The sequence below is a fragment of the Meriones unguiculatus genome, chromosome 2 (assembly GCF_030254825.1).
Source record: "Meriones unguiculatus strain TT.TT164.6M chromosome 2, Bangor_MerUng_6.1, whole genome shotgun sequence".
Lineage (NCBI taxonomy): Eukaryota > Metazoa > Chordata > Mammalia > Rodentia > Muridae > Meriones > Meriones unguiculatus.
This window is the reverse complement of record NC_083350.1, coordinates 77499011-77511286: the sequence shown is the minus strand read 5'-3', so window position 1 is coordinate 77511286 and position 12276 is coordinate 77499011. Positions and strand designations below refer to the sequence as shown.

The 12276-nt window shown below is 43.6% G+C and overlaps 1 long non-coding RNA gene across 1 annotated transcript; it reads left to right on the top strand.

Moving 5' to 3' along the window:
• The first annotated feature begins 233 nt into the window (after positions 1–233).
• LOC132652395 (uncharacterized) lies at positions 234–10746 on the top strand. The gene is made up of 3 exons (XR_009589931.1): positions 234–357; positions 6294–6568; positions 9963–10746. It is a non-coding gene; the product is annotated as an uncharacterized LOC132652395 (long non-coding RNA).
• The last annotated feature ends 1530 nt before the right edge of the window (positions 10747–12276 follow it).

Here is a 12276-nt window from a genome sequence, read left to right as displayed (position 1 = left end):
CCTCTTCCGGACGTGAGGGAGGGCGGTTCCGGTGAGAACTCTTGATTCCGATTGGACTCTTGGTAATTTAAAGCATCTGGGGTTTCTGTGACAGGCAAGCCGACGACTTTCCGGCCTGTTCCTTTGCCCTTAAGAAAAATGGCTGCTCTGTTTGATTTAAAAGCGAGGTACGCGCAGGCAGAATCCATCTTTATTGTGGGCACGCTAGCCGCTTGGAAGACAAGAGAATGAAACCGAATTTCCCCGAGTTCAGTTTGCTCACGTGGAGTCCCAGCCTGTAGCTGAAGAGAAATCTTCCCGTGACTCCAGCCCACTTCTCGATTCAGTTTATGAAGAAAGAAAGGATTCTTTCCAAAGGTCATTTCCACAACTTCCCTTTCTTTCTTTCTTTTTGTTTTTTCTTAGGGATATGAAGCTCCAGTCCGTTGCAGGACCTTCTGTTCTGGTGCCATGAGCATAGCATAGATCTTGGCAGAAACTTAGGCCCTTGTACAACTGTAGAGTTATGAAGCAAGCAAAAAGTGACGAAAACCTGCACAGCGTGGTGAGGCATTTAAAAAACCGAGGCTAAGGACTGAAAGATGGCTCTCGAGGTAAAAGCACCAGCGGACAAACACGACGATCTAAGTTCGATCCCTGAAGCAGACAAGGAGCGTTGTTCTCCCAGCTCCACGCATGCGTGCGCACGCTTAAGTAAAAGAAGACCCTAAGAGAGGTGCTAAACCAACTAGTTAAGAGCTGTGACGGTGGAGATTAATAATCCCGTTTATGAAGTCCCCTTCACAGCAAAGACTATGTGTTTGTGCTTGTTTGCCTTTTCAAAATACTTACAAGCTTTGAGTGCTAAGGAGTTTCAGTTGAATCTGGAAAACAGATCCCTAACGTTTATAGAAGTACTCTTTCAACAGAGAAAACAAACCCAGCAAGCTAGCTTACAGAGGTGCTTACGTTTCCACGTAACTCATAGAATAAAAATTCACTTAAAAGCTACGTAATCTTTTTCTTTTTTTGCATATAGTAAGTAAATATCAACTTGTGGTACAAATGAAGCCACAGCTGTGTGGTGTCACCCCCATCAGCGTGAGGTGCTCCCTTAACCTTTTAAGACACTGGACAGTCTTTGCCTTTAACTTGGGAAAGAATTTCAGGCAGTGATGACAGGTGCCTTTAATCCCAGCACTCAGGAAGAAGAGGTAGGTGGATCTTTGTGAGTTCAAGGCCAGCTTGGTATACAGAGTGAGTTCCAGGACAGCCAAGGTCACACACTGAGAAACCCTGTCTTGAAAAACCAAAAAGAAAAAGAAAAAAAAAAAAAGAATTTCAGCACAAGCCAATACAAAGTAGAGTTAGGCCCAAAGTTTAGTTGCCAACACCACAAAAAAATGGAAATAGAATTGCCTGAAGAACACAAGGACAACAAAATCTCAAAGTTTCAATTTTCAACAGTAAAGGCTCAGCCAGATGTGGGAGTGGAAGCTTACTACTTCAGAGAGGTAGAGAAAGCACCCAGGTGGACCTTCCTCCTCAACCAAAGTCCCAAAAGAAAGATTGCTCCTTCTCCATACCATCTCAAAAAACCTCAAACTGATTTTCCCTCCCTTCTGTTTCTTTTGTGTGTCTCTCACTGTGACCTCCTCTTACTGTTTTTTTCTTAATAACCCTATGTTCACTTCCTGTTAACTAGTTACTTGTACCCTCTTGACCTGTGGTGACTTTGTTTAATCCTGTTTACATTATTCAAGCAGAAAGCTCTTGGATTAAAGGTGTATGCTAGGACTGAGCCATACCACAACTAGAAAGAAGTTTTTACAGTAAAGAACTCAACCTCAGGATTCGAAGTGCAGTCAAATATCCTGCAACATTAAATAGTTAAGTGATTCATGTGTTTGGCTAAAATCAGCGTGGCAAGGCTTCTTGTTACACACACCAATGACTTATTCATTTTCACAGCTGAGTAGCATTCCATTGTATAAAGATGCCACAATTTGCTGACTCGTTCACCTCTTGATTGTATAACTGGGTCTGCCATTTAAATTATTTTCAATATTTAGCTACCTCAAATGAAACTGATTATTTATGTTGTTTTTTTTTTTTTAAGTCAGGCAAATTCTCACACTGTAGCCCAGGCTGCCCTTCTAGCAGTACTATCTTAACCTCCTGGAATCCCTGTGGCCACATAATGGAAGGAGAAAACCAATTCCTGCAAGCTGTCCTCTGATCTCCACACAATGGCCTTCCTGAACATGAACACACACACAAACACACTTATACACACACACACGTGAATAAATATTTTTAAAAAACTCTGAAATTAATGTAGAAATGCAAATATAGCAACAAATTTTTATAATTAGTTACTTTTATGTGCATTAGTGTAAAGATGTCAGATCTCTGAAGTTACAGTTTTTATGTACATTGGTATAAGGGTACCAGATCACTTGGAACTGGAGTTCAAGACAGTTCTTGAACTGCCTTGTGGGTGCTGGGAATTGAGCCAGGGTTCTTTGGAAGAGCAGACAGTGCTCTTAACCACTGAGCCATCTCTCCAGCCCAACAAAATTTTTTTAGAAAGACCTCACTAGTTGCTTTGCACTTATTATATAGATCAGGCTGTCCCCAAACTCATAGAGATCTGTCTGCTCCAGGAATTACAATCTTAAGCCACCATGCCAAACTTGTATACAAATCCTTAGGTGAGCAAATAACATTTTCATGTCTCTTATACAGATTCTTAAGTAAAATGACTAGAACATACAGTAAATGGGTGTTGTAAAAACTGTCAGACTATGTGGTTGGTAGTGCTGCATGCCTTTAATCCAAGAACTCAGGAGGCAGAGGCAGGTGAATCTCTGATTTCTCTAGACCACCATGGTCTACTGAGTGAATTCCAGGACAGCCAGGGCTACACAGAGAGACCCTGTCTTGAAAAACAAAAACAAACAAACAACTTCCTGACTGCTTTACAAAGTGAGTACACTGGCAGGGAGTGTTGAAAGTCCTAAATGCCTAAACATGGTATGTATGGTCAGTCTTTTTATTTATTTGTTTGTTTGTTTATTCTTCTCTTATTCAGTACATCCAGGCTGCAGCTCCCCACACCTCCCTTCTTCCTCAGATCTGCTCCTTGGTGACCAGGCCTCCCAAGGGATGGCAACTGAACATGGCTTAAGAAGTTACAAGAAGACTAGGCATAAACACTCTTATCAAGGCTGGATGTGGCAATCCAGCAGGAGGAAAAGGGTTCCAAGAGCAGGTGAAAGAGTCAGAGACAGCCCCTATGCCCGCTGGTAGGAGTCACACAAAAACCCTGAACCAGCTGGGCAGTAGAGGCACACGCCTTTAATCCTAGCACTCAGGAGGCAGAGGCAGGTGGACATCTGAGTTTGAGGCCAGCCTGGTCTGCAGATCAAGTTCCAGGACAGCTCAAGGGCTACACAGAGAAATGCTGTCCTGAATAATGATACCCCCCCCAAAAAAAAAGTTATAATTTTGTTTTATGTATATGAGTGTTTTGCCTTATTCTACATATGTGTACATCATGCAAGCCTGATCCTTGGAAATCAGAAGAGAACACCAGATTCCGTTGTTATAAAGGAATAAAAATCCTAACAGTTCTATTTTACCAATAAAGACTCAGGAGCCAGATGCTAGGTGAAAACCTGCTAGCTCAGAAAGGCAGAGAAGGCACCCAGCTGACCTTCCTTCTCAGTTCACCTCCTGATGGGGAAAAAAACAAAAGGCTCTCCAGCTCAGCTGACAGCCCAGGAGAAAAAGGCAAAAAAAACCCAAGGCCAAAGGCTTGTAAGCTCAAAGTTCAAAAAGCCCAAAATGCCAGAGAGCTAAAGCCCCTTCTACTTCTACAGACTGTCTTAAATCCCTCAATGCAAAGTTTCTCTTCTTTAATTCCTGTCATCTGGTTGCTTGTTCCACCTCTTCACCTTGGGTTAACTTTATTAAATCCTGTGTACAGAAAACTCTTGGATTAAAGGTGTGTTCTAGGGCTGGATGAGCCCACCATAATCACCTGTTTAGAATAACAAGTTCTTGGATTAAAGATGTGTGACAGGGTTCAACTACACCAAACAAAAAAACAGGGTTTTACAGTTCACAATTTCAGGGTTAACAATGGGATCAAATATCCTGCAACAAGACTCCCTAGAGCTGGAGGTACACAGCTGTCATGTGGGTGCTGGGAACTGAACCCTGGTCCTCGAGAAGTGTAGTAAGCACACGTACTACTATGGAGTGTCACTGAAATCCTGTGATTGAGTGAAGGAAGGTATGTTATTAACATTAGTACAGCCATGTCAACCTCAGTGTTTCAAACCCATAGGAATAACCAGGCCTCCTCAGGTTAGGCTTAGAGAAACAGTGAAGAGTTTAAATTAGCCAGAATATAACTCCATTTTGAAATAAAGATTTTGACTGGGAACTGAATTCAGGTACCAGGAAATATCACCTGGTACACCTGGCAGAAAACAAAGTTAACTCTCCTAGCAACAGCCTCCAGGAAATATAACAGAATAAATGCTTCATAGAAAATAGAGACAAACTCCCTGGCAATAATCAATGGGAATCGGTTGAGAATCGGGTGGGAAAATTCTCCCCAATGTTTCAGATATGGTTTAGAAAAATAGCCATTGTGATTATATGCCTTAGCCATTGTGATTGTGTGCCTCAGAAAAGGTCACCATGCCCTGCTAAACTTCACCCAATTCTGTAACGCCAAGGCTTGTGCCCCCCTGCTTGCTGCCATGGAAACTCCCTGCTCACAGACTTTCCCTTTAAAAATTCTGTTCACTCAGAACTCGGGGTCCCACTTCTCTACTGCTGTGCCAGTGAGACTTAGGTCCCGAGTTCGATCGCTGTCGTAATAAAGCTCTCTTGCAATTGCATCGAGTCATCTCCTGGTGGTCTCTGAGGGTCCCATGAACCTGGCATAACAACAGCAAGGTATAGCCTGGTCTAGGAGAGATGCTGACAGTGTGTACATAAAGCACCAATCACAGCTGTTCAGATCTGCTTTCACCTTTAGCATAGCATAATTGTAGCCATTTTGTTTTCAGTCTCCATCTTAATTATAATATAATTATTATATAATTATTATATTTATAATAATAAGGTAAAATTAAGTTCACATGTTCAGGCTGTGCCTTCCAATGATTATGTCATGTCTTTATGGTTTGGTTTCTCAAACTTTCTTACTTGGACACTGTGTAAAGTCCCCCAATTGCAGAACTAATCAAATTAAAGATCAGTTAGAAACGCTTTGTCTAACTAGTCAAAATGATGTAATGCTACCTGGTTGTTACCTAGTTGTAGTTTGTTTCCTACATCTGGTTACAGTTTTGCTACCTGGTTGTTACTTAGTTGCAGGTTCTTTTTAATATAAAAATGCTCACCTTAGAAGCAGACTGTTGCTAGCTTACTTTCTCCACCCCAGTCCCTTCCAACACCAGGTAGGAGAGAAAGAAGGTTAGTGGGAAGAGAGGGCATAGTTCCCTTTAGCTACTTCCTACTGTTTAGGGACATAGTTTCTTGCATCATGAAGTTACAGCACTAAACCACTGAGCCATCTTTTTTTTTTTCCCAGACAGAGTTTCTCTGTGTAGCCCTGACTGTCCTGAACTCAGAGATCTGCCTGCCTCTGCCTCCCAGAGTGCTGGATTATAGGTGTTCACCACTACATAAGTGCCCTATAGCCAATATATGTATTCCCAGCTTTCCTGTCATATATTCTGCACTTTTATCTTCTTTGGTAAAGCAGCTGTTGAAATCATTTACCTCAGGGTTAAAAGCACTCACTGGCTGCTCTTCCAGAGGACCCAGGTTCTAGCAGCACCCACACAGCAGTTCACAACCATTTGTAACTTCAGTTTCAGGGACCTGGTGCCTTCTTGTGGCCTCTGAGGGCAGGGCAGGCAGATCTCTGAGTGTGATGCCAGTCTTGTCTACATAGTAAGTGCCAAGCCACTAATGAGATCTATCTATAAATTTTTGTAGATGTGCTTGCATTTCTACATTATTTTGAGTCTTTTAGTCTTCTTAAGTATCTATTCATGTGTGTGTATCTATTCATGTTCAGGAAGGGCTATTTTGGAGATCAGAGGACAGCTTGCAGACATTGCTTTTCCCCTTCCATTATATGGGCACAGGGATCACACAGAGGTAGTCATGCCCATTTGCAAGGACTTTTACATGTCGAATCATTAAATATTGTCCTTTCTGTTGTTATTTTGTTTTGTGTGAGACAGGATTGTGTGGATATAAACATGTTTTTGTTTTAATCCCAGCTGTGGGATGTGGGACTGATTCAGACTGTCCACAGACTATTTGCCTCATGTGGGATCTGAGAGGAGATCTTTGCAGATAGTTTAAATCTGAAGACTCTGGAGAGAGAATGCCAGAGCCCAGAGATTGTGGCAGAGCTCCGAGAAAGACCAAGGCTGCTGCTGCTCCCTGTGGCTCCTGGTTGCTGTGAATGCAGTGAGACAAGAAGTTGGAGATTTCCTAAAATGAGGATTGGACTGGCTCCAAGGAACCTGATGACCCTAACCAGCACAAAGCAGTTAAGAGAACTACATCCCCTCTCCTACTAACCCCTTCTCTCTCCTACATGGTGTTGGGGTATTGGAAGGGATTGGGGTGGAATAGGGAGAAAGATATTAAAAAAAAAAAAACTTAAATAAGCTTTTTAAAAAAGTACAACACAGGGTTACACATGGCCAAGGGTGCCCTAAAACCCCACATGTAGTCGACAATGACCTTGACCTTCTGATGTTGCCTTCACCTCCTGAGTGAAGACATGCACCACCCACTAAGTTGATGTGAAGCTGGAGAGTGAAACCAGGGCTTCATGCAGTAGCCAAGCCTCCTTCCAGCACATTTTTTAAAAGCTATTTTTATCTATGTGCACATGTAGAGCACTCATATACATACATACATATATCTTTAAAAAGCTTTTTAAAAATGTATGCATGTGTACCACATGTGTGCCTGATGCCCAAGGAATTCAGAAAGAGGGCTTTAGATCCCTTGAAACTGGAGATGTGGGTAGCTGTGATCCACCTTGTGGGTGCTGGCCATCGGACCCAGCTCCTCTGCAAGAGCAACAAGTTCTCTTAATCTCTAGGCCTTCTCTCCCCTGCCTCCTCCTTCTTTTGACAAAGGGTCTCATGTAGCTCTAATGCAGCCATGAAAGCCTTCACTTGCCAAGTACAAAAGGCTGAGTCAGGTGGATATCTGTGGGTTCTAGACCAGCCTGACTTACATAGTGAGTTCCTGGCCAGTCAGAGCTGCACCCTGTGGCACTGTCTCAAGAAAACAAACAGTGCTAACAGTGCTGGGCAGTTATGACAGAGGTGCACGCCTTTAATCTCAGCACTCAGGAGGTAGAAGCAGGCAGATCTCTGGTTCCTGACCAGCTTGGCATCTGGATTTTTTTTTTTTTTTTTTTTAGCTTAGACTGACTCTGAACTCATCCTCGTGTTTCCTGCTTCTATTGTGAGATCTTTGTTGTTTCATATGTATACATGCCTACATGAGTTTTTTTACAGTACATGCATGCATGCAAGTGCCTTCAGAGACCAGAGGCGTTGGATCCCCTGGAACTGAAGACACAGGCAGTTGTGAGCCACCTGATGTGGCTGCTGGAAATCAAACCCAGATCCTCTGTAGGAGCCATCTCTCTAGTCTCTCAGCTTTGTAGTTTTAAGTGCAATAGTGCTGAACATCTTTTGTCATAATTAGCCCTAATAATATACATATATAATATATATAATGAAATGTTTTGATACTTTGTCAATTTGTTTTTGTTGTTCTTTTTAACATGGGTTCTAGGGATGGAACTCAGGTTGTCAGGTTTGCACAGCATATGCTTTTACCCAATGAGCCATCTTGCTCAACCAGAAAGAGGACATTTTGTTAGGACCAATGAAATGATGATGCATACAGATTTTATATGAAAGAGGTTTATTAGATGGAGATGAAGAGAGAGAGAGAGAGGAGAGAGCAAGACATGTTGGAGGAAGGGAAGAGATATCCCACAGAGAAAGGGGAGAGAGCAGGAGAGCAAGAGAGTAAGAGGGCAAGAGAGCTAGTGACAAAGTGCTGGGTTGGTCCTTTTAAGGAGCAACTTAACCACACCTCCCAGGTGTGGCTACCTGGTGGTGACACATGATGACATCATTGGTTGCTAGACAACCCAGAAGCAGGCTGCCTAAATACTAACACATTCTAGGAGTCAAAGGACATTTAGCCTGGCGTGGACCCTCACGCCTTCAATTTCAGCACTCAGGAGGAAGAGGCAGGTGGATCTCTGTGAGTTTGAGGCCAGCCTAGGCTATGTAGTGAGTTCCAGGACAGCCAGGGCTCCATAGTGAGACCCTGGCTCCAAAAAACCAAAAGACATTTATGTCGAGTGATGAGTCTGTTATCGCTCCCCTGTAGCCTTGGGGAAGTCCTTTTGGATGAAATGAGAAATGGAATCAGCTGATCTCTGTGTTTCTTTCCTTGTGAAAAGGTTTATAATGTCCAGTGTGACAGCCATTTGTGTCTCCTCAACATTTAGCATTGTGTCTGACATAAAGTGTTAAGTGTTAGGGAAATGCCAAGATCAGTGAATAAGTGGGTTAAAGAACAAAATATATATAAAGAAAAAAAGTAGACATGGCCAGCTGGTGGCAATAACTCTGCATAACCATAACCACAAAGGGAGTTGATGATCTCAGTCAAAGGAAAAGACTTTAGACAGAAAATGGACAGATAGTCATTATTAACAATTGTTTTGTATAAGTTGGTACATAGTGTTGAAGAGGCAGGGTATTAGAATCCTCCTCTATTGTTCTTCCATCACCTTGAGCCCGGGTCTCTTACTGAACAAAAACTTACTGTTTTCAAAGGCTGGCTGACCAGAGAATTCTCAGGGTCCACCTGTCTCTGCTCTTGTTGCTGGGGTTTAGGGTTATAGATATGTGCAGCCATGCCCAGATGTGAGAGGTATTTTTTTAAATTATTTTTAAGACTTATTTATTTGTTACATATACAGTGTTCTACCTGCACTCCAGAAGAGGGCATCAGATCCCAGTATAGATGGTTGTGAGGCACCATGTGGTTGCTGGGAATTGAACTCAGGACCTCTGGAAGAACAGTCAGTGCTCTTAATCTCTGAGCCACTTCTTCAGCCCGTGAGAGGTATTTTAAAGAAAGAGCAGAACCCCTGGTTCTGACCCAGCTTTGATTTTTTTTTTCATGTGGTGGGCACAGCACTTAAGAGTGTTTATTGCTTTTGCAGGGCACCCAGGTTGGATTCCCAGCACCCACAATGATGAACCATTCATAATTCAGTTACAGTGGACCCTGAGCTCTCTTCTGAGCTCCATGGGCACCAATCACACCTATGGTGCACATGCATGCATGTAAGCAAAACACTCATATGAAATAAAGTGAATAAGCTGGGCAGTGGTGACGCATGCCTTCAATCCCAGAAGCCAGGCAGCAGAGGCAAGTGGTCTCTGTGAGTCTGAGGCCAGCCTGGTCTACAGAGTGAGTTCCAGAACAGCCAGGGCTTCACTGAAAATCCCTTTTTCAAAATAACAACACCCCCCGCCAAATAAAGAAAATGAGTAAAAGTTTTTGTGTATGTAGCCCCCACAGCTGGAGCTACAGGCAGTTGTGAGCCCTTCATGTGGGTGCTAGAGACTGAGCTTGGTTCTATGGAAGTGCAGCAAGCACTCTGACCTGTTGAGCCACCTCTCCAGCCCACTCCCTTCATTCTTCTGATCAAGAGAAAGTAAATCTAACACATCAAACTTCTGTTTAAATCTTTTGTGTGTGTGTGTGTGTGCGTGTGTGTGTATGTGTGTGTGCTTATGCTTACCATGACATTTGTATAGCATTCAAGGAGAATGTTAGCTGTTGGTCCTCACTATCCACCTTAGGATGGTCTTTCTGCTCACCCACAGCTGCCCCACGAGTTTCCCAGGACCACCTCTGAAACTGGTTTGAATGAGAATGTCTGCGTAGGTGCAGATAGGTCGCTGCGTGGGAGGCTTACAGTGCTGCCTCACTTCCTGTTCTGTTTCACACTCCTGCCACCTGCCACCATACCCACCACCACAATGATGGACTCCACACTCTAGAACCAAGAGCCACCTGCCACCATACCCGCTGTCGGGAACCTTGATCTGGCAGCTGCTTTGATATTAAAATCTCAGCAGAAAGACTGCTTTTACCAGGCCTTCACTGAAGTCAGGGAAGAATTTGCAAGTCCATCTCCTTTTGTTTATGACAGCAGGTGGGATAGCTTGTGAAGATCACACCTCTTGCTTCAACTCCTTGTGAATTTAGCCCATTGTTCTGAGCTGTTTTTACTCTGGCTTAAAAGCTTGCAGCAATAAAAAAGTCAGGCTGCCTGCTACGGTGGCTGTCGACTCTGGAGCCTCTTTAAAAAGTCTCCTGTGTGTTGTGTGCTAGTTTATTAATTTTAATCCTCACTCCCAACTCAAGAACCATTCAGCTCTGCTGGCGGGCTCCGGCAACCCACCACCACAATGATGGACTCCACGCTCTAGAACCGAGAGCCAAAAGAGACTTCCCACGATACCCACACCACAATGACGGACTTGGCGCTCTAGAACCGAGAGCCAAAAGAGACTTCCTTAATCAGCTGCCTCGGCTGTGGCATTTTGCCGTAGCAGCAGAAAAGTGGCTAATGCTGCCTCCCATCTTGCACCGGGAGAACAGGTGTTCTCTACTGAGCCCAACTCTGTATAGGCTCCAGAGATTCGAACTGAGATCCTCATGCTTGCATGTTATCTCCTCAGTAAACACTGAAGTGGAAATTTCTGGTTTTCTTTGAAGACTGAATTTTGTCATGTGTTTTGCTGCAGGTTGGGCACTGAAAGAATCAGACTAACTTTGTAACCTATGTTTCTTTTAATTGCCTTATAACTTATATTTGCAAGTTTTAGGCCCATGTTAATTAAAGCCTCTTAGTGCTTCTCCAGAGAACCAAGGAATGTAAAAGTTCCTGACATTAGCCATCTGTGAGGGCAGAGATAAGGAAGAGAACAAGCAGAGATCTCTACTAAATGGAGAAAAAAATCACTGGCTGGTGCCGGTGAGATGGGCTTTGTTTGGAAACTGGGCCAAATGGCCCCAATCCTTCTCCTGACCTTTGATCCAAAGCCTGTAACCCCCACTCCTCAGAGCAGACATGGGATGAGTTAATCACCCTCCCACATTTAACTGTGGATGGCAGGAAATTCCAAACTGACTTGACGATCAGATATTTACGACAGGGCTGACTGGACCTAAGGGTGACCAGAACTGACCAATTATGTTAAAAGTTAAACACTTCATCCAACCCTAAATCGCCAAGAAGGCAACCCAGGAGATTCCCGCTTTGTGTCTTTTAAAAACCCAAGCTCTTTGTCTCCCGGTGCCACTCCTAGCTGACCAGCAGGGGTGACCCCATTGCGCAATGGTCAAGAGGAGGCTCTTGCATTTTTGCATCGATGGATGATTAGTTTCCTGAGTTCTCTTCATACCTTCTTTTATTTAGGCTCTTGCTGGGCCTAATAGCACGTGATGTTTTTTACCCAGGTTGGCTTGCGAGAGGACACCTGATGTTTTTGCTGTCACTCTTTACATGCAAGGGGCGTGACTTGGCCAACTGAGAACATCTGTGGGTGGACTTTGAGTAGAGGACATAGAGGCCCAAAAACAGGAGGCTCCGCTTTTTGGATCGACATTGCTACACTCATCTTCATGCTTTGACACTTGGCTTCAAAGAAAAAATACTTTGCAGAGAGCTTCTCCGGGCAATCCAACTGAGTCTTGCAGCTTTCACTGCTTCATATTGGCCTTTGGACTGCAGACTGAGTCTGCTAATGACCCATGACCCTGATCAGCAGGAAGTAGATAAAAGAGGCTACAGCCCTTTTCCCTACTAATCTCCTACCTAACATTTTGGGGATTTGGAAGGGAGGTAAAGGTGCTTAAGAACCCTAAATAAAGTAAATTTGGCAAAAAATCTAAGCCTACAAAACTCCCTCCCCAACTTAAGCTTCATGGTTTTGGTTTTTGGTTTTTGTTCTTTGTGCAAGTGATGGGACTGGAGGACTCCAGCAAGCAAGGGAGCACATTGCTGCTGAGTTACATCACCAGCTGGGTGGCCGCACCTATTAGACTGGCAATGTAATTTTGGCCAAAAAACAAAACACGGCCTCAAGAGATAAGTTTGCATGAAGCAAACTCAGTATATGATGTCAGAGG